The sequence below is a fragment of the Crinia signifera genome, chromosome 9 (assembly GCF_055691185.1).
Source record: "Crinia signifera chromosome 9, ASM5569118v1, whole genome shotgun sequence".
Lineage (NCBI taxonomy): Eukaryota > Metazoa > Chordata > Amphibia > Anura > Myobatrachidae > Crinia > Crinia signifera.
The window spans coordinates 122700505-122722001 of NC_139225.1; the positions used below are offsets into that span (position 1 = coordinate 122700505).

At 39.5% G+C, this 21497-nt stretch overlaps 11 non-coding genes across 11 annotated transcripts; all 11 read left to right on the forward strand.

Moving 5' to 3' along the window:
• Positions 1-8625: 8625 nt before the first annotated feature.
• TRNAR-UCG (transfer RNA arginine (anticodon UCG)) lies at positions 8626-8698 on the forward strand. The gene has a single exon. It is a non-coding gene; the product is annotated as a tRNA-Arg (tRNA).
• A 1577-nt stretch (positions 8699-10275) lies between these two features.
• On the forward strand, positions 10276-10348 carry TRNAR-UCG (transfer RNA arginine (anticodon UCG)). Its single transcript has one exon. It is a non-coding gene; the product is annotated as a tRNA-Arg (tRNA).
• A 2298-nt stretch (positions 10349-12646) lies between these two features.
• Positions 12647-12719, forward strand: TRNAR-UCG (transfer RNA arginine (anticodon UCG)). Its single transcript has one exon. It is a non-coding gene; the product is annotated as a tRNA-Arg (tRNA).
• Positions 12720-15381: 2662 nt separating this feature from the next.
• On the forward strand, positions 15382-15454 carry TRNAR-UCG (transfer RNA arginine (anticodon UCG)). Its single transcript has one exon. It is a non-coding gene; the product is annotated as a tRNA-Arg (tRNA).
• Positions 15455-15705: 251 nt separating this feature from the next.
• On the forward strand, positions 15706-15778 carry TRNAR-UCG (transfer RNA arginine (anticodon UCG)). Its single transcript has one exon. It is a non-coding gene; the product is annotated as a tRNA-Arg (tRNA).
• Positions 15779-16698: 920 nt separating this feature from the next.
• TRNAR-UCG (transfer RNA arginine (anticodon UCG)) lies at positions 16699-16771 on the forward strand. Its single transcript has one exon. It is a non-coding gene; the product is annotated as a tRNA-Arg (tRNA).
• Positions 16772-17865: 1094 nt separating this feature from the next.
• On the forward strand, positions 17866-17938 carry TRNAR-UCG (transfer RNA arginine (anticodon UCG)). The gene has a single exon. It is a non-coding gene; the product is annotated as a tRNA-Arg (tRNA).
• Positions 17939-18322: 384 nt separating this feature from the next.
• Positions 18323-18395, forward strand: TRNAR-UCG (transfer RNA arginine (anticodon UCG)). Its single transcript has one exon. It is a non-coding gene; the product is annotated as a tRNA-Arg (tRNA).
• A 1131-nt stretch (positions 18396-19526) lies between these two features.
• TRNAR-UCG (transfer RNA arginine (anticodon UCG)) lies at positions 19527-19599 on the forward strand. Its single transcript has one exon. It is a non-coding gene; the product is annotated as a tRNA-Arg (tRNA).
• A 1094-nt stretch (positions 19600-20693) lies between these two features.
• TRNAR-UCG (transfer RNA arginine (anticodon UCG)) lies at positions 20694-20766 on the forward strand. The gene has a single exon. It is a non-coding gene; the product is annotated as a tRNA-Arg (tRNA).
• Positions 20767-21150: 384 nt separating this feature from the next.
• TRNAR-UCG (transfer RNA arginine (anticodon UCG)) lies at positions 21151-21223 on the forward strand. The gene has a single exon. It is a non-coding gene; the product is annotated as a tRNA-Arg (tRNA).
• The last annotated feature ends 274 nt before the right edge of the window (positions 21224-21497 follow it).

Sequence of the window (21497 nt, forward strand, 5' to 3'; positions counted from 1 at the left end):
GCAGGAGTGCTAGCTGGAGTTCACCGGGCTGTAGCAGGATACCATGAGGCTAGGACAAGGCTAGCAAGAACTCCTCTACGAAATAGGAGCTCAGACCAAACAGACTAGCACACAGGACTGGCAACTAGGAACTCAGGAACAAGGAGCTAGGAGCTATAACTGGCAGGTTTGTACAGGTCAGAATGCCTTATGAAGGCCTCAGACAATCAACACACCTGTGACCTCCAGCCCAGCAAGGATAACGAGATCACACTTGTGCATAAATTATCCACAGAGGACTGGGCTGAAATGGCACAGATTCACCACTGGAGGCCACAAGAGAGTCAATTACCAACATAGACTGAAATTAACCCATTAATGACCAGACAGATAGGAGTCATAAATGATGACTCCTAACAGGACCAAGGTGGTCCAGACACGTGGGTGGAGGATTCCATCACTACAGTATGCTGAGTAAGTAGTTAGACGAGCTTGTCCAGCCGGGGCAGATTGTGTGTGGGCAGCCATCTCTTTATGAATAGCCTCAACATTCCTGCCTTGTCCTCCTCCCCAGCTCCCTTCTCAGTGCGGCCTGAGCTGGCACTTCAATATACTGTACAAGCTGCTACTCCTGCTGTATATGCGCTCCACCCACATTTGGCTTTCAGTATTGAGCTGCAGCAAAGGGACCATCTCCTTTGCCATGATGCTGCTGCTGGGGTGGTGGTCCAGCTGTGCCTGCCACTGACTCATACCCTCTCTCCCGCAGCCCCCTCACAAAACATCTAGCATTTGTGGGTACTGTTGGTAAACAACTTAATGGCACTGAGGAGTGGAGTGGTGTATTGAGTGTTGTATGTGTGGCTGAGAAGACAGAGTCTGGTAGAGAGATGGTACTATAGTGATGAGCAGATAGGCAGATGTCATTAGCAGTGATTGCAGGAAGACAATGGAGTTTGATATTGTCGATGGTATCAGGACAAGTGGAGATAATCAGGTCAGATATTAGAAGCAAACTTGAGAATCATCTGAAACTCAAGGAAACCATTGATGGTCACTAGAGGGAGTCAAGCTGTGCAACAGGATGGATACTTGCACGATGCTGGAAAGCAGGATATTCATAGGAGCAGTTCTGGAGATACAACTACTCTGGAGCCATCATTGCACTGACGGATTGTTTATGTTCTCTCAGCATCCTTATAGTAGCTGCCACCATTTCCCCTCACATCCATGAGCGGGGATGTGTATACAGTAGACACATCCCCTTGCATGTGCCCGCTGTTGGAGAAATCATTTGATGGTCACTGACCATCGAAGATTTTTCCAGGGCTCGCAAAAAAATAAGTCAGTGGAGACTGAATTATACTGTATTTGCAGGCTTCCTGCCAAAGACTGAGTGGGTGGCTGATGTCATGTGACACCAGCCACCTGCCCCTGGCCCACTTTGTCCCACCTGAATGCTCATGGAAATGCCCAGCTTTTCATGGGAATGCCCATGAAACGCTTGGCGTTCCCATGGGCGACACCCATCAGAGCCACCCCACGCTCCTGGCCCGCACCGTTCCGTATGAACAGCTCAACTATTATGCAAGTCACCATAGCCATTCACACAGGGACCCTGCACATGGGCATTACCATTATGCATATGCGCAGTAAAAAAACATTGGTCCCCCGTGCGAACCAGTTGGAGACCAAAGCAATTAGAATGACCCCCTTAATGTAGTAGTTTTCAAACTTTAACATTTTTTGGAGCATGGTAGAAATAGGACAGTCTTGAGTTGCTTGAAGTTTCTCAGGGTCCATTTTGAAACCGGAGACTATATAACCGTAGATTATATAACTGAGAAAGGGAATAGATTTTACCTCAATCAACTTGCAGAACAACTGGTTAGCTCGAAGACAGGATAGAACCTATTAATTACAATGCTCCTTTAGATTATTGGCATAGATCAGGATGTCATCAAGATATTCAATGACATGTTCATGCAGCAGGTCTCAAAATATCTCATTGACAAAATACTGGAAGTCTGCGGGGGGCACTACTGAGGCCAAACGGCATACCGAGGTACTTGTAGTCTCTGGTGTTGAATGCTTTCTTCAACTTGTCCACTTACTTGATTCGAATAAGATTGTAAGCACCTTGCAAGTCAAGTTTTGCAAATATGGTGGCTCCACTGACATGGCCAAATAATTCAGTAATCAGGGGCAGTGGGTAACGATTCTTGATAGTAATGTAATTTAACCCCCGGTAGTCAATGCAGGGCCGCAGTCCTCAGTATTTATTTATTTTTAACTAAGAAGAATCCTGTGCCTGCAGTGTCACAATCCTGCCAGAACTCAGTGTGTTTGTCCTGTCTTACCTGCCTGTCAGTCTATTTTCTCAGCCTGCTGCAGCAAGATCTGAGTATTTGCTTGTAATGAGCACCTGGGTGATTCTGATTCAGCCATTAACTCTGTGGTTACCACTTGAAAGATACAAGTTCCCTGTTGGCCTCATCCAGAGACTGTTCCAGGTGTGGCCATTCCCAATCACCCGGATGGCCAATCAGTGCTGCTCTGAGGGGTTATCCTCCCAGCCCTGCATAGACACTTTGCTTTTGCATTGTTGTCAATAACTTGGGAGGAAGCTTCAGCTTGTGTTCCTGCTTTAGCTCTGTGGTATTCCAGTTACCCAGCATTTGTATCCTGCTTCCAAGACCCTGCACCAGCATTTCTACACCTGTGTGTCTCCAAGTACCTGCTCCAGCATTCCTACACCTGTGTGCTTCCAAGACCCTGCACCAGTGTTCCTACACCTGTGTGCCTTCAAGACCCTGCACCAGTGTTCACCTGTTCCTGCATTACAAGTACCTGCACCAGTGTTACCCTGTACCTGTATCCAGTACCTGCTTCCTGTCCCAGCACCTGTGTTCCCGAGTCGCCTGCACCTGTGTTCCCGAGTCGCCTGCACCTGTGCTTCCAGTTACCTGCACCTGTGCTTCCAAGTTATCTGCACCTGTGTTCATCTGTGCCAGTGTTCATCCGTACCTGTGCTTCCGAGTTACCTGCACCTGTGCTTCCAGTTACCTGCACCTGTGCTTCCAAGTTATCTGCACCTGTGTTCATCTGTGCCAGTGTTCATCCGTACCTGTGCTTCCGAGTTACCTGCACCTGTGCTTCTGAGTTACCTGTGCTTCTGAGTTACCTGCACCTGTGCTTCCGAGTTACCTGCACCTGTGCTTTCGAGTTACCTGTGCTTCCGAGTTTCCTGCACCTGTGCTTCCGAGTTTCCTGCACCTGTGTTCATCTGCACCAGTGTTCATCCGTTCCTGCATTTCGAGTTACCTGCACCTGTGCTTCTGAGTTACCTACACCTGTGCTTCCGAGTTACCTGCACCTGTGCTTCCGAGTTACCTGCACCTGTGCTTTCGAGTTACCTGCACCTGTGCTTTCGAGTTACCTGCACCTGTGCTTCCGAGTTTCCTGCACCTGTGCTTCCGAGTTTCCTGCACCTGTGCTTCCGAGTTACCTGCACCTGTGACCACTTGCACCCGCACGCTCCAGCATCTGCACCTGTGTCCACCTGTCGCTGCGTGCCTCAGTACCTGCACCCGCAACCACCTTCACCACTGCCTACAGTGCTTCCGGCACCTGCTCTCCAGTGGTCCAACTCCGTGCTTCCGGCACCTGCTCTCCAGTGGTCCAACTCCGTGCTTCCGGCACCTGCACTCCAGTGGCCCTACTCTGTGCTTTCCAGCTCCTGTGCTCCCGTGCCTCTACTACGTGCCTCCAAGTAACTTATCAGTTCCCAGCTTTCCAAAGACTTTTACAGACTTTCAAATGTCCCCTGTACCAGTTCATTATATGCAATAAACATTACCCATTTGTATCCACTTGCCTCCGTCCTGTTTCCATTGGATTGTCAGCTAGCCACCAAGGTCACTCCCGGGTCCCAAATCCCCAGTCGTGACATGCAGGAGATGATGACAGCCAGATAAACCCTTTGGCTAAATTCTCCCTTATATACTCGGCCATATCCTAGGTCTCAGGTAGAGATAAAATATATATACGACTCTGAGGCAGAGTGGATCCTGGGATGAAGTCAATTAGCCAATCCCACGAGTGATGACCAGGGAGAGTATTAGTGCCAGCTTTACTGAAAACATCAGTGAAGGCTTCATATGGATGAGGGGGAGTGTCAGAGGACTTGATACTTGATATCAGAACTTTGTGCATGTAGCACTTGATGAAGGCAGGTGCCAAAGAAAGCTGGGCCCCAAGCAGTTACTTGGTAGGTATTCCAATCATTCTTGGGTTTGTGAAGTCGTAGCCACGGAAGTAAAAGACCAGAGCGTGTGAGGCTTTGGTAATCACAAGAAAACTGTGAGCGGAGAACTCCAACCTTGACTCGAAGCAGTTGAGTTCTGAGGGCCATAGGGCCTCTTAGAATCCTTCTGCCATCTACAGTAGTAAGAAAGACAGGATGAGATAATCTCTCGGTGGATAGGGACCATTGCTAGACTGCAGCACCCAAATCCAGGAGGGTGGAGATTTCTCTGAAGCGCTGATTGACGAATATGGAAACTTCAAGAATACAATCTATACTTTGAGGAGAGGAATGAATTACTCCTAGCCGACCCTCTCCCTGATTGGATAGGACTTGGAGTTTCCCAGACGCTTGGGACAAGTGTTCACTGAATGTGAGGGGCTGCACAATACAGACAGAGATGCTCTAATTGATGTCTCTTGTGTTCTTCAGGTGATAAACAAGATCAATTAATTTTCATGGGTTCATCTGTATTAGGCAATGCCACACAAGGATGAACAGCAGCAGACAACATGGGTTGTGCAGAACGTCCTCTCTCTAATGCTCTTTCTATAAAAAGCAAAAATTCACTTTATTACACATCAGGACTAATGGGCTTTACACACATAGCAATGTGTACAGGGCAACCTAGATATGCTAGGTCGGCCTCTGTTGCAGCACTGTCACTCAGCACACAGAGCTGACAGCCCACACATAGTGCGAGCTGACAGCGCTGTGTGCTGTGCAAGTGGAGAACACTGGTGACCAGCGAGATTGATGGTCACTGACCATCAATATCAGCCAGCGACAACGAAGCGCAGGGATGCACATTTCTGTCGCTTTAGCCCCTACACACACACACACACCGATGAAGGCAAAGTTGCTTAGAATGTGCCTTAATATTGGCCTTCGTGTAGGCCCCATAAGCCATCTCGTTTGGGTGGTAGGTCTCTGGTAGCAAGTTCATCTGTGATACAATCAGACAAACCGTTCCAGAAAGTGGCATAGAGAGCTTCATCATGCCAGGACAGTTCTGAAACTAAGATTTGAAACTGTATCAAATACTGTCAAATAGATCAGGAACTCTGTTGAAGCTGGAGTAGGTCAGAAGAGGCTGATACAACTCGTCCTGTCTCATCAAAGATGGCGGGAAGGTGGCAACAATTTCTTTGTATAAAGAGAGAGTAACGGACCCGATCATTCCCACAAGGGTGATGCCCACTCCAAAGCTGACCGAGAAAGTAGCAAGTTGATATATGCCACTTTAGTACAATCAGTGGGAAAGTTATAGGGCTGTAATTTGAAGTGGATTTCGCATTGGTTTAAAAACCACAACAGTTCTTGGGAGATTCATCACATTTTTCAGGGGTAGGAAGATGCAGTACTGTATGTGAGTAGAGAAGTTTCCGCTCTTGCAGTTTGAGATGCTCCAGGGACACGTAGAGTTGTTTGGATACCATCCAGCTGGGTTGACAGGTCCTGTAGAAACTGGATGACCTGGCCCTGTAAAACCTCTTGATAATCAAGTTGGGCTGCTAGCTGTTAATCCAGACCTGTACCAAGACCCTGTTCTTCGGAAGGATCCATGTGGTCAGTGCAAACTGTTATGCCTGAGACTTGGACTTTGTCTGAAGCTGAAGCATAGTGAGAGCTTGGTGGTTTGATAACTTATTTCCACACATGTGGGCAAACCTCAGAGAGTGAGGTGGTGTATGGAGCCCGAGAAGACTGTAATTCAGCAAACACTGGATAATACTGACCATAATGGAACTGGTAGAAATATTGGAATCTTCTGGAACCAAAATATAATGGAGACTGGATTCGGTAGGAACCGATATGGGCTTGTTAACAGGAATGTCCGATGGTGACCATCGATGATGAGATGGTAATGAGATGGGGTACACTGTATGTAAGTAAAACGTAGGTCATATACCAATAACACAGGCACTTGAGGAAGATTCACAGATGATGATGGTTTCCAATGTTGGTTCACAGATGGTGACATATCAATGAAGACCCTCTGAGTGTTGAATGGTAGAGAGATGGTACTGTAGTGATAAGCAGGTAGGCAGATGTAATAAGCAGTAATTGCTGGAAGGCAATGGAGTTTGATGGTGTTCATGGAATCAATGGTATCAGGACAAGTGGAGATTACCAGGACAGATATTAGAAGTGATGCTGGTAATTGGCTGGAATTGAAGGATACCAGTGTTGGCCACTACATTTGAATTTTAATTATTCTAAATTACACGATACAAACAGGAATTATGCCATTAGGAAGGATAGTGTCCATATTTTACTGCTTCCTTCCATGTTCTTGGAGGCATATTTATTAAAGCTATTTTCAGGATACCCTCAAATATTAAGGATCTACTGGATTTATTGCACTCAAAATAACAACCTAAATATCAACGGTCTTTAAAGAAGTCCTGCCACTTGGTTTGATATTTTTTCACATTCTTAATGATTTTTTATGCCAGGATTCCCTTTCTTCTTAAAAATAAATTTAAATTGTATTTTACAATTATTTTAATGCTTATCTTTATTATAATATACAAAAAATATTCTCTATACCAGGGGTAGCCAACTCCATTCCTCGAGGGCTACCAACAGTTAACGTTTTCCAGGCCTCCTCACAGAATCACAAGTGAAGTAATTAGCTCCACCTGTGGATCATTTATAATGTGTCAGCTAGTACTGAATAAACCTGTACCCCAGCTAGATGATCTAGAAAATGTGAACTGTTGGTAGCTCTCGGGGACTGGAGTTGGCTACCACTGCTCTATACATATAATGATGGTACTGATTATTGGAGATGTCATATTAGATATCCTTATCTATCTTAGGCACTAGGTTTTAACTATTTTTACTTGGAAATTGTCAATTAGCAAATGGATAAATATAATAAAAATAAGTCAAAACACAAAAACAATATGTTGGAAATTTTCAAGGCTCCTTGCCAGATGGTGGCCCTGGGAAATCCCCCCTACCCCTCTACTCTGTACTATTACATTTTTGTTTCTTCAAAATCAATTTAAGAAATTGCTTTAAAAATTAACTGCAATAAATGAAATGATTCTGTTATTCAGACGGATTGTCTTACAATGACATACTTAAATGTCATTACTGTAACTCAAGTTATTGATCGACAATTGATTTGTTCATGTTATCTATAGGTAATGATTATAGCTTCTATCTAAGGTACACTATATGGACAAAAGTATTTAACCACACCAGTTTTTTATTTAATTAATGTGTTTCAATCAGGCCTACTGCCACAGGATAATGTCAGGCACCTAGCCATGCAGTCTCTATTTTCAAACGTTTGTAATACACACTGGGTCATTTTGAAGACCCCAACAACTTCAAGGATAGTACATAGGGGGAGGGGCCCTAAACTGCACACCCTGGACATATGAGGTGCTACCTGCTGAGACTTGTAGTGCAGCAAGCAGGAGGAGGAGTTTGCAGGTGCACACTAAATATATATGCTAGACCTTTTAATATCTTTGCTATATTGCATTGGAGGTTATTAGCATAATGATGGCCATTATTATGGGCTTGTCCACCGCGTCCAGGTTACCTCAATAGGACAAGTCCCTAACACTACTCTGAGACAGGTCCAGGGCACAGGACCCCCCAGGCCAGCCCAGCAGAGCCACCCCATGGCATCACATTAGTGTGAAATTGAAGTGAAAGTAAAAGGGATAGGGGAAATTATATGTGATAAGACTTACCTAAGTAAGAGGTAATAATAAATGTGAAGGGTGCTACATATATATTAAACAAACTAAAGGGGTGATGAAAAGTGTACGATATGATGCCATGGAGCAGCCCAGCAACAGCAGCCCAAAGAGCCCTGCGCCCCAAACACAGTGCCACAGACTAACACTCAGCATATATGTATAGTAGGACTTACCCTCATAGTGCCAAGCTGAGGTGTGCAGTCTTGAATGTTGGGACTCCAACCTGGTGGACAAGCCCATAATAATGGCCATCATTATGCTAATAACCTCCAATGCAATATAGCAAAGATATTAAAAGGTCTAGCATTTAAACTTCAAGGATAGTACTGTGATAGGATCAGGGGGGGCCAGGCCCCGGTAAAATGGAGGGGGAAGTTTATCCCTCTTATGCATATATGGGTAGTTGATATATGACAATTTTTGTTATCTTGGGTCTCTAAACATCACTATGTGCATATAAAAAAATATTTCTCTCAGATTGGTCGTAGGGTTAATGATTGTAACTTTTATGCATCTATGGATTAATGCCATATCACATGTTAGGTTATCTTAGGTCTCTACAATACACAGCAATCACAACAGCTTGGACATAGGCCTGCAGGTAAGTGAGCAGTTGACCGCGTGGCCTAATGGATAAGGCGTCTGACTTCGGATCAGACGATTGAGGGTTCGAGTCCCTTCGTGGTCGAGTGTGTACAAGTTGTCCCTTTTATGCATCTATGGGTAGTTGATGTATCACATGTCATGTTAGGTATCTAAAAATAGCCTGCACATAAAAAATAATTTCCCAATTTTGTGTTCTAAACATTTTAAGTTTTGGAGGTGATCTTTACTGAACAATTTGACTTTCTATCAAAATCAATAATTAAAATGATTTATTGGATCTTAGTTTGTCACCCAAGTGCTTGTTTTTACAAATGTTTCTTCTCAAATAAAAAATGCAGATGTGTAGTGGTGAGTGACAAACACATTTTAAAAGATTTAGAGGTGGAGCTAATTCCTTTTCGTTTAGCAAATTTGGAATACATTAACTTTTGTTGTCCGATGCAAAGTGTTTCTATTTCTCAGAAGAGTTCAATTTTATTTAAAAACTTGATGTGGGCATTGCTGAAAAAACAATATGACTTTCTCAGAAAATTAATCAATAAGATTATATTTTGCATCTTGGTTAGTTATCCATAATACATTTTATACAAAACTTTCTTGCAAAGAACAAAGGTTATCTTAGGTATCTACAATACATAGCAATCACAACACCTTGGACATAGGCCTGCAGGTAAGTGTGCAGTTGACCGCTTTGCCTAATGGATAAGGCGTCTGACTTCAGATCAGAAGAATGAGGGGTCGAGTGTGTACAAGTTGTCCCTTTTATGCATCTATGGGTAGTTGATGTATCACTTGTCATGTTAGGTCTCTAAAAATCGCAGCCTGCACATAAAAAATAATTTCCCAATTTTGTGTTCTAAACATTTTAAGTTTTGGAGGTGCTTTTTACTGAACAATTTGACTTTCTCTCAAAATCAATAATTAAAATGATTTATTGGATCTTAGTTTGTCACCAAAGTGCTTGATTTTACAAATGTTTCTTCTCAAATAAAAAATGCAGATGTGTAGTGGTGAGTGACAAACACATTTTAAAAGATTTAGAGGTGGAGCTAATTCCTTTTCTTTTAGCAAATTTGGAATACATTAATTTATGTTGTCCAATGCAAAGTGTTTCTATTTCTCAGAAGAGTTCAATTTTATTTAAGAACTTGATGTAGGCATTGCTGAAAAAGCAATATGACTTTCTCAGAAAATGAATCAATAAGATTATAATTCGCAACTTGGTTAGTTATTCACAATAAATTTTATACCAAACTTTCTTGCAAAGAATGTAATTTTTTTTTACATTGGTAGAACTCATACCAAACCTTCCATGGACTACAGTTTTGCCATGAGCCGGCCGCTTGGCATTGAGGATAAGGCGTCTGACTCTGAGGTCAGAAGTTTGAGTGTTCAAGTACCTTCATGGTCAAATGTGTACATTTTATCCCTCTTATGCATATATGGGTAGTTGATGTATGACATTTTTTGTTATCTTGTCTCTATACATCACTATGTGCATATAAAAAATGTTTTTCTCAATTTGGTCGTAGGGTTAATGATTGTAACTTTTATGCATCTATTGATTAATGCCATATCACATGTTAGGTTATCTTAGGTCTCTACAATACACAGCAATCACAACAGCTTGGACATAGGCCTGCAGGTAAGTGAGCAGTTGACCGCGTGGCCTAATGGATAAGGCATCTGACTTCGAATCAGAAGATTGAGGGTTCGAGTCCCTTTGTGGTTGAGTGTGTACAAGTTGTCCCTTTTATGCATCTATGGGTAGTTGATGTATCACATGTCATGTTAGGTCTCTAAAAATCGCAGCCTGCATATAAAAAATAATTTCCCAATTTTGTGTTCTAAACATTCTAAGTTTTGGAGGTGATTTTTACTGAACAATTTGACTTTCTCTCAAAATCAATAATTAAAATGATTTATTGGATCTTAGTTTCTGACGAAAGTGCTTGATTTTACCTGCAGGCCTATGTCCAAGCTGTTGTGATTGCTGTGTATTGTAGAGACCTAAGATAACCTCCATGGTTCCTCAATCCTGTGCATTCCCTATTCACTCTGCATGCTTTCTGCCCCTAGCAGGGTGTGCTGTGGCATGGCCCACGGTGCAAAGCTATTAGGGGTCAAGGGTGCAGGTGGAGGGGGAAGAGGAGGATAGGAGGAGAGAGAGGACTACTTTGTCCATTCTCTTTACCTGCTGCCTCGTGTCCTGCCATGCTCACTTCTTGCCTCAGGTTTCCTTACCTGCACCTCATGTCACCTGTCTGTCTCCCCCTCCCTCTAGATTGTAAGCTCCTTAGAGCAGGGCCCTCCTCCCTCCTGTTCTCACTGCACTCTTCTTGTATTTCAACTACAGCTCTCTTACTCATCTATTCTCATTCACTTCCTTATATCTCAGCTGTATTGTGTACTAAGAATTGTGCTTTAATTGTGTTATGACTAGTTCTGTGTACCCTGTACTGTTCTTTTGTGTTCTATATGTACAGTACTGGCTGGTGCAATCACCATGTGGCGCCGCTGATTGGCTGCCTGGGTGCTGCACAGCTCAGTAATGATATGTTCCCCATGTCTGTGACCCTCATTAGAGTACATCTAGTATATATATCAGTACTGTTACTGGCTACCTAGCTGGCTGTGCAATCACCATGTGGCGCCGCTGATTGGCTGACTGGGTGCTGCACAGCTCAGTAATTATATGGTCCCCATGTCTGTGCTCCTCATTAGAGTACATCTAGTTTATATATATCAGTACTGTTACTGGCTGTGCAATCACCATGTGGCGCCGCTGAATGGCTGCCTGGGTACTGCACAGCTCGGTAAATATGTTCCCCATGTCCGTGTCCCTTATTAGAATGCTTCTTGTGCATATCTGTATGTGTGATGTACATTTGTACTGCCATTGTTGCCTGTTCCTTGTACTGATAACCCTTTGTATTGCAGTATGTGCATTGTTATTTTTATTGTCTGTAAAGCGCCTTGAGTCCTGTTGGAGAAAGTGCGCTATATAAATAAAACTTACTTACTTACTTACTTACTTCTCAAATAAAAAATGCAGATGTGTAGTGGTGAGTGACAAACACATTTTAAAAGATTTAGAGGAGGAGCTAATTCCTTTTCTTTTAGCAAATTTGGAATACATTAACTTTTGTTGTCCGATGCAAAGTACTTCTATTTCTCAGAAGAGTTCAATTTTATTTAAGAACTTGATGTGGGCATTGCTGAAAAAACAATATGACTTTCTCAGAAAATTAATCAATAAGATTATATTTTGCATCTTGGTTAGTTATCCATAATACATTTTATACCAAACTTTCTTGCAAAGAATGTGAATTTTTTTTACATTGTTATAACTCATACCAAACTTTCATTGACTACAACTTTGCAAGGAGCTGGCGTCTTGGCTTTATGGATAAGGCGTCTTACTTTGAGTTTAGAAGTTTGAGTGTTCGAGTTCCTTCGTGGTCAAATGTGTACAGTTTATGCATATATGGGTAGTTGACGTATGACATTTTTTGTTATCTTGGGTCTCTATACATCACTATGTGCATATAAAAAATGTTTTTCTCAATTTGTTCGTATGGTTAATGATTGTAACTTTTATGCATCTATGGGTTAATGATATATCACATGTTTTATTATCTTAGGTCTTTACATTACACAGCAAACATCACAGCTTGGACATAGGGCTTCAGATAAGAGAACAGTTGCCCGCGTGGCCTAATGGATAAGGTGTCTGACTTCGGATAAGAAGATTGAGGTTTCGAGTCCTTTCGTGGTCGAGTGTGTACAAGTAGTCCATTTTATGCATCTATGGGTAGTTGACGTATTAAGTGTTATGTTATCTTATGGCTCTTAAAATCAGTGTGTGCATACAAAAAAATATTTTTCTCAATTTGGTCGTAGGGTTAATGATTGTAACTTTTATGCATTTATGGATTAATGCCATATCACATGTTAGGTTATCTTAGGTCTCTACAATACACAGCAATCACAACAGCTTGGACATAGGCCTGAATGTAAGTGAGCAGTTGACCGCGTGGCCTAATGGATAAGGTATTTGACTTCGAATCAGAAGATTGAGGGTTCGAGTCCCTTTGTGGTCGAGTGTGTACAAGTTGTCCCTTTTATGCATCTATGGGTAGTTGATGTATCACATGTCATGTTAGGTCTCTAAAAATCGCAGCCTGCACATAAAAAATAATTTCCCAATTTTGTGTTCTAAACATTCTAAGTTTTTTAGGTGATTTTTACTGAACAATTTGACTTTCTCTCAAAATCAATAATTAAAACGATTTATTGCATCTTAGTTTCTGACGAAAGTGCTTGATTTTACAAAAGTTTCTTCTCAAATAAAAAATGCAGATGTGTAGTGGTGAGTGACAAACACATTTTAAAAGATTTAGAGGTGGAGCTAATTCCTTTTCTTTTAGCAAATTTGGAATACACTAACATGTGTTGTCCGATGCAAAGTATTTCTATTTCTCAGAAGAGTTCAATTTTATTTAAGAACTTGATGTAGGCATTGCTGAAAAAACAATATGACTTTCTCAGAAAATTAATCAATAAGATTATATTTTGCATCTTGGTTAGTTATCCATAATACATTTTATACCAAACTTTCTTGCAAAGAATGTGAATATTTTTTTACATTGGTATAACTCATACCAAACTTTCATTGACTACAACTTTGCAAGTAGCTGGCCTTTTGGCTTTATGGATAAGGCGTCTTACTTTGAGTTTAGAAGTTTGAGTGTTCAAGTACCTTCGTGGTCAAATGTGTACAGTTTATGCATATATGGGTAGTTGACGTATGACATTTTTTGTTATCTTTGGTCTCTATACATCACTATGTGCATATAAAAAATGTTTTTCTCAATTTGTTCGTATGGTTAATGATTGTAACTTTTATGCATCTATGGGTTAATGATATATCACATGTTTTATTATCTTAGGTCTTTACAGGTTGAGTATCCCGTATCCAAAATGCTCGGGACCAGGAGAATTTTGGATAACGGATTATTCCGTATTTCGGAATATTTTAATATTTCAATGATGTATTTTGAAGTATCTTGCATTTATGCTGTATAAACACATAATATACACACAAATATATTTTATTACCACATAAAATACACACAAACATATTTTAATTGTTCAAAAAACAAGGTTTCAAAACGTGAAACAAAATGTGTGTACTATCTCAGCACTGAATTTGAATGCCAAGCAATCATTGTCTTGCACATATATAGTGCCAGTTACATATCATGTCCCCAGTGATGCTGTTACATATGTCCCCAGTGAGTTTTTAGCAAAAAAAAATTTTTTTTTCACTTTCTGGAATGTCCGTATTTCGGAATAATTCGGATAACGGATATTCGGATACGGGATACTCGACCTGTACATTACACAGAAAACATCACAGCTTGGACATAGGGCTTCAGATAAGGGAACAGTTGACCGCGTGGCCTAATGGATAAGGTGTCTGACTTCGGATCAGAAGATTGAGTGTTTGAGTCCTTTCGTGGTCGAGTGTGTACAAGTAGTCCATTTTATGCATCTATGGGTAGTTGACGTATTAAGTGTTATGTTATCTTATGGCTCTTAAAATCAGTGTGTGCATACAAAAAAATATTTTTCTCAATTTGGTCGTAGGGTTAATGATTGTAACTTTTATGCTTCTATGGATTACTGCCATATCACATGTTAGGTTATCTTAGGTCTCTACAATACACAGCAATCACAACAGCTTGGACATAGGCATGCAGGTAAGTGAGCAGTTGACCGCGTGGCATAATGGATAAGGCGTCTGACTTGGCATCAGAAGATTAAGGGTTCGAGTCCCTTCGTGGTCGAGTGTGTACAAGATGTCCCTTTTATGCATCTATGGGTAGTTGATGTATCACATGTCATGTTAAGTCTCCAAAAATAGCAACCTGCACCTAAACATTTTTTTCCCAATTTTGTGCTTTAAACATTTTAAGTTTTGGAGGTGATCTTTACTGAAAAATTTGACTTTCTCTCAAAATCAATAATTAAAATGATTTATTGGATCTTAGTTTGTCACCCAAGTGCTTGTTTTTACAAATGTTTCTTCTCAAATAAAAAAATGCAGATGTGTAGTGGTGAGTGACAAACACATTTTAAAAGATTTAGAGGTGGAGCTAATTCCTTTTCTTTTTGCAAATTTGGAATACATTAACTTTTGTTGTCTGATGCAAAGTATTTCTATTTCTCAGAAGAGTTCAATTTTATTTAAGAACTTGATGTGGGCATTGCTGAAAAAACAATATGACTTTCTCAGAAAATGAATCATTAAGATTATATTTTGCATCTTGTTTAGTTATCCATAATACATTTTATACCAATCTTTTGTGCAAAGAATGTGAATATTTTTTTACATTGGTATAACTCATACCAAACCTTTCATGGACTATAACTTTGCCATGAGCTGGCTGCTTGGCTTTGAGGATAAGGCATCTGACTCTGAGATCAGAAGTTTGAGTGTTCAAGTACCTTCGTGGTCAAATGTGTACAGTTTATCCCTCTTATGGGTAGTTAAGGTATGAAATTTTTTGTTATCTTGAGTCTCTAAACATCATTATGTGCATATAAAAATGTTTTTCTCAATTTGTTCGTATGGTTAATGATTGTAACTTTTATGCATCTATGGATTAATGATATATCACATGTTTTATTATCTTAGGTCTTTACATTACACAGCAAACATCACAGCTTGGACATAGGGCTGCAGTAAAGTAAACAGTTGACCGCGTGGCCTAGTAGATAAGGCGTCTGACTTCGGATCAGAAGATTGAGGGTTCGAGTCCCTTCGTGGTCGAGTGTGTACAATTTGTCCATTTTATGGATCTATGGGTAGTTGACATATTAAGTGTTATGTTATCTTATGGCTCTAAACATCACTGTGTGCATACAAAAAAATATTTTTCTCAATTTGGTTGTAGGGTTAATGATTGTAACTTTTATGCATCTATGGATTAATGCCATATCACATGTTAGGTTACCTTAGGTCTCTACAATACACAGCAATCACAACAGCTTGGACATAGGCATGCAGGTAAGTGAGCAGTTGACCGCGTGGCCTAATGGATAAGCCGTCTGACTTCGGATCAGAAGATTGAGGGTTCGAGTCCCTTCGTGGTCGAGTGTGTACAAGTTGTCCCTTTTATGAATCTATGGGTAGTTGATGTATCACATGTCATGTTAGGTCTCTAAAAATCGCAGCCTGCACATAAAAAATAATTTCCCTATTTTGTGTTCTAAACATTTTAAGTTTTGGAGGTGATCTTTACTGAACAATTTGACTTTCTCTCAAATTCAATAATTAAAATGATTTATTGGATCTTAGTTTGTCACCCAAGTGCTTGTTTTTACAAATGTTTCTTCTCAAATAAAAAATGCAGATGTGTAGTGGTGAGTGACAAACACATTTTAAAAGATTTAGAGGTGGAGCTAATTCCTTTTCTTTTAGCAAATTTGGAATACATTAACATGTGTTGTCCGATGCAAAGTATTTCTATTTCTCAGAAGAGTTCAATTTTATTTAAGAACTTGATGTGGGCATTGCTGAAAAAACAATATGACTTTCTCAGAAAATTAATCAATAAGATTATATTTTGCATCTTGGTTAGTTATCCATAATACATTTTATACCAAACTTTCTTGCAAAGAATGTAAATATTTTTTTACATTGGTATAACTTATACCAAACCTTCCATGGACTACAATTATGCCATGAGCCGGCCGCTTGGCTTTGAGGATAAGTCGTCTTACTCTGAGATCAGAAGTTTGAGTGTTCAAGTACCTTCATGGTCAAATGTGTACAGTTTATCCCTTTTATGCATATATGGGTAGTTGATGTATGAAATTTTTTGTTATCTTGATTCTCTAAACATCATTATGTGCATATAAAAATGTTTTTATCAATTTGTTCGTATTGTTATTGATTGTAGCTTTTATGCATCTATGGATTAATGATATATCACATGTTTTATTATCTTAGGTCTTTACATTACACAGCAAACATCACAGCTTGGACATAGGGCTGCAGTAAAGGGAACAGTTGACCGCGTGGCCTAATGGATAAGGCGTCTGACTTCGGATCAGAAGATTGAGGGTTCGAGTCCCTTCGTGGTCGAGTGTGTACAAGTTGTCCATTTTATGGATCTATGGGTAGTTGACGTATTAAGTGTTAGGTTATCTTATGGCTCTAAACATCACTGTGTGCATACAAAAAAATATTTTTCTCAATTTGGTTGTAGGGTTAATGATTGTAACTTTTATGCATCTATGGATTAATGCCATATCACATGTTAGGTTATCTTAGGTCTCTACAATACACAGCAATCACAACAGCTTGGACATAGGCATGCAGATCAGTGAGCCGTTGACCGCAGCCTGCACATAAAAAATAATTTCCCGATTTTGTGTTCTAAACATTTTAAGTTTTGGAGGTGATCTTTACTGAACAATTTGACTTTCTCTCAAAATCAATAATTAAAATGATTTATTGGATCTTCGTTTGTTTTTACTTGTTTTTACAAATGTTTCTACTCAAATAAAAAATGCAGATGTGTAGTGGTGAGTGACAAACACATTTTAAAAGATTTAGAGATGGAGCTAATTCCTTTTCTTTTAGCAAATTTGGAATACATTAACATGTGTTGTCCGATGCAAAGTATTTCTATTTCTCAGAAGAGTTCAATTTTATTTAAGAACTTGATGTGGGCATTGCTGAATAAACAATATGACTTTCTCAGAAAATTAATCAATAAGATTGTATTTTGCATCTTGGTTAGTTATCCATAATACATTTTATACCAAACTTTCTTGCAAAGAATGTAAATATTTTTTTTCATTGGTATAACTCATACCAAACCTTCCATGGACTACAATTTTGTCATGAGCTGGCTGCTTGGCTTTGAGGATAAGGCGTCTGACTCTGAAATCAGAAGTTTGAGTGTTCAAGTACCTTTGTGGTCAAATGTGTACAGTTTATCCCTCTTATGCATATATGGGAAGTTGATGTATGAAATTTTTTGTTATCTTGAGTCTCTAAACATCATTATGTGCATATAAAAATGTTTTTCTCAATTTGTTCGTATTGTTAATGATTGTAACTTTTATGCATCTATGGATTTATGATATATCACATGTTTTATTATCTTAGGTCTTTACATTACACAGCAAACATCACAGCTTGGACATAGGGCTGCCGTAAAGGGAGCAGTTGACCGCGTGGCCTAATGGATAAGGCGTCTGACTTCGGATCAGAAGATTGAGGGTTCGAGTCCCTTCGTGGTCGAGTGTGTACAAGTTGTCCATTTTATGCATCTATGGGTAGTTGACGTATTAAGTGTTATGTTATCTTATGGCCTAGTAGATAAGGCGTCTGACTTCGGATCAGAAGATTGAGGGTTCGAGTCCCTTCGTGGTCGAGTGTGTACAATTTGTCCATTTTATGGATCTATGGGTAGTTGACATATTAAGTGTTATGTTATCTTATGGCTCTAAACATCACTGTGTGCATACAAAAAAATATTTTTCTCAATTTGGTTGTAGGGTTAATGATTGTAACTTTTATGCATCTATGGATTAATGCCATATCACATGTTAGGTTATCTTAGGTCTCTACAATACACAGCAATCACAACAGCTTGGACATAGGCATGCAGGTAAGTGAGCAGTTGACCGCGTGGCCTAATGGATAAGCCGTCTGACTTCGGATCAGAAGATTGAGGGTTCGAGTCCCTTCGTGGTCGAGTGTGTACAAGTTGTCCCTTTTATGAATCTATGGGTAGTTGATGTATCACATGTCATGTTAGGTCTCTAAAAATCGCAGCCTGCACATAAAAAATAATTTCCCTATTTTGTGTTCTAAACATTTTAAGTTTTGGAGGTGATCTTTACTGAACAATTTGACTTTCTCTCAAATTCAATAATTAAAATGATTTATTGGATCTTAGTTTGTCACCCAAGTGCTTGTTTTTACAAATGTTTCTTCTCAAATAAAAAATGCAGATGTGTAGTGGTGAGTGACAAACACATTTTAAAAGATTTAGAGGTGGAGCTAATTCCTTTTCTTTTAGCAAATTTGGAATACATTAACATGTGTTGTCCGATGCAAAGTATTTCTATTTCTCAGAAGAGTTCAATTTTATTTAAGAACTTGATGTGGGCATTGCTAAAAAAACAATATGACTTTCTCAGAAAATTAATCAATAAGATTATATTTTGCATCTTGGTTAGTTATCCATAATACATTTTATACCAAACTTTCTTGCAAAGAATGTAAATATTTTTTTACATTGGTATAACTTATACCAAACCTTCCATGGACTACAATTATGCCATGAGCCGGCCGCTTGGCTTTGAGGATAAGTCGTCTGACTCTGAGATCAGAAGTTTGAGTGTTCAAGTACCTTCATGGTCAAATGTGTACAGTTTATCCCTCTTATGCATATATGGGTAGTTGATGTATGAAATTTTGGTACTTATGTATTATCTGGGCTCCCATGTTAAATGCACCCCATTTTTTCATACCCCTACTATCCAAATACGCATGGAGTTGATTTTATATAGTGTGGCGAGCGCAGCGAGCCACCGTGCCCGAAGCGTGGCGAGCGCAGCGAGCCCCGCGAGGGGACGCGGTCTTATAAGAAAAACGGGAGCCCAGATATTACATAAGTACCGAAATTTTTTGTTATCTTGATTCTCTAAACATCATTATGTGCATATAAAAATGTTTTTATCAATTTGTTCGTATTGTTATTGATTGTAGCTTTTATGCATCTATGGATTAATGATATATCACATGTTTTATTATCTTAGGTCTTTACATTACACAGCAAACATCACAGCTTGGACATAGGGCTGCAGTAAAGGGAACAGTTGACCGCGTGGCCTAATGGATAAGGCGTCTGACTTCGGATCAGAAGATTGAGGGTTCGAGTCCCTTCGTGGTCGAGTGTGTACAAGTTGTCCATTTTATGGATCTATGGGTAGTTGACGTATTAAGTGTTATGTTATCTTATGGCTCTAAACATCACTGTGTGCATACAAAAAAATATTTTTCTCAATTTGGTTGTAGGGTTAATGATTGTAACTTTTATGCATCTATGGATTAATGCCATATCACATGTTAGGTTATCTTAGGTCTCTACAATACACAGCAATCACAACAGCTTGGACATAGGCATGCAGATCAGTGAGCCGTTGACCGCAGCCTGCACATAAAAAATAATTTCCCGATTTTGTGTTCTAAACATTTTAAGTTTTGGAGGTGATCTTTACTGAACAATTTGACTTTCTCTCAAAATCAATAATTAAAATGATTTATTGGATCTTCGTTTGTTTTTACTTGTTTTTACAAATGTTTCTACTCAAATAAAAAATGCAGATGTGTAGTGGTGAGTGACAAACACATTTTAAAAGATTTAGAGATGGAGCTAATTCCTTTTCTTTTAGCAAATTTGGAATACATTAACATGTGTTGTCCGATGCAAAGTATTTCTATTTCTCAGAAGAGTTCAATTTTATTTAAGAACTTGATGTGGGCATTGCTGAATAAACAATATGACTTTCTCAGAAAATTAATCAATAAGATTGTATTTTGCATCTTGGTTAGTTATCCATAATACATTTTATACCAAACTTTCTTGCAAAGAATGTAAATATTTTTTTTCATTGGTATAACTCATACCAAACCTTCCATGGACTACAATTTTGTCATGAGCTGGCTGCTTGGCTTTGAGGATAAGGCGTCTGACTCTGAAATCAGAAGTTTGAGTGTTCAAGTACCTTTGTGGTCAAATGTGTACAGTTTATCCCTCTTATGCATATATGGGAAGTTGATGTATGAAATTTTTTGTTATCTTGAGTCTCTAAACATCATTATGTGCATATAAAAATGTTTTTCTCAATTTGTTCGTATTGTTAATGATTGTAACTTTTATGCATCTATGGATTTATGATATATCACATGTTTTATTATCTTAGGTCTTTACATTACACAGCAAACATCACAGCTTGGACATAGGGCTGCCGTAAAGGGAGCAGTTGACCGCGTGGCCTAATGGATAAGGCGTCTGACTTCGGATCAGAAGATTGAGGGTTCGAGTCCCTTCGTGGTCGAGTGTGTACAAGTTGTCCATTTTATGCATCTATGGGTAGTTGACGTATTAAGTGTTATGTTATCTTATGGCCTAGTAGATAAGGCGTCTGACTTCGGATCAGAAGATTGATGGTTCGAGTCCCTTCGTGGTCGAGTGTGTACAATTTGTCCATTTTATGGATCTATGGGTAGTTGACATATTAAGTGTTATGTTATCTTATGGCTCTAAACATCACTGTGTGCATACAAAAAAATATTTTTCTCAATTTGGTTGTAGGGTTAATGATTGTAACTTTTATGCATCTATGGATTAATGCCATATCACATGTTAGGTTATCTTAGGTCTCTACAATACACAGCAATCACAACAGCTTGGACATAGGCATGCAGGTAAGTGAGCAGTTGACCGCGTGGCCTAATGGATAAGCCGTCTGACTTCGGATCAGAAGATTGAGGGTTCGAGTCCCTTCGTGGTCGAGTGTGTACAAGTTGTCCCTTTTATGAATCTATGGGTAGTTGATGTATCACATGTCATGTTAGGTCTCTAAAAATCGCAGCCTGCACATAAAAAATAATTTCCCTATTTTGTGTTCTAAACATTTTAAGTTTTGGAGGTGATCTTTACTGAACAATTTGACTTTCTCTCAAATTCAATAATTAAAATGATTTATTGGATCTTAGTTTGTCACCCAAGTGCTTGTTTTTACAAATGTTTCTTCTCAAATAAAAAATGCAGATGTGTAGTGGTGAG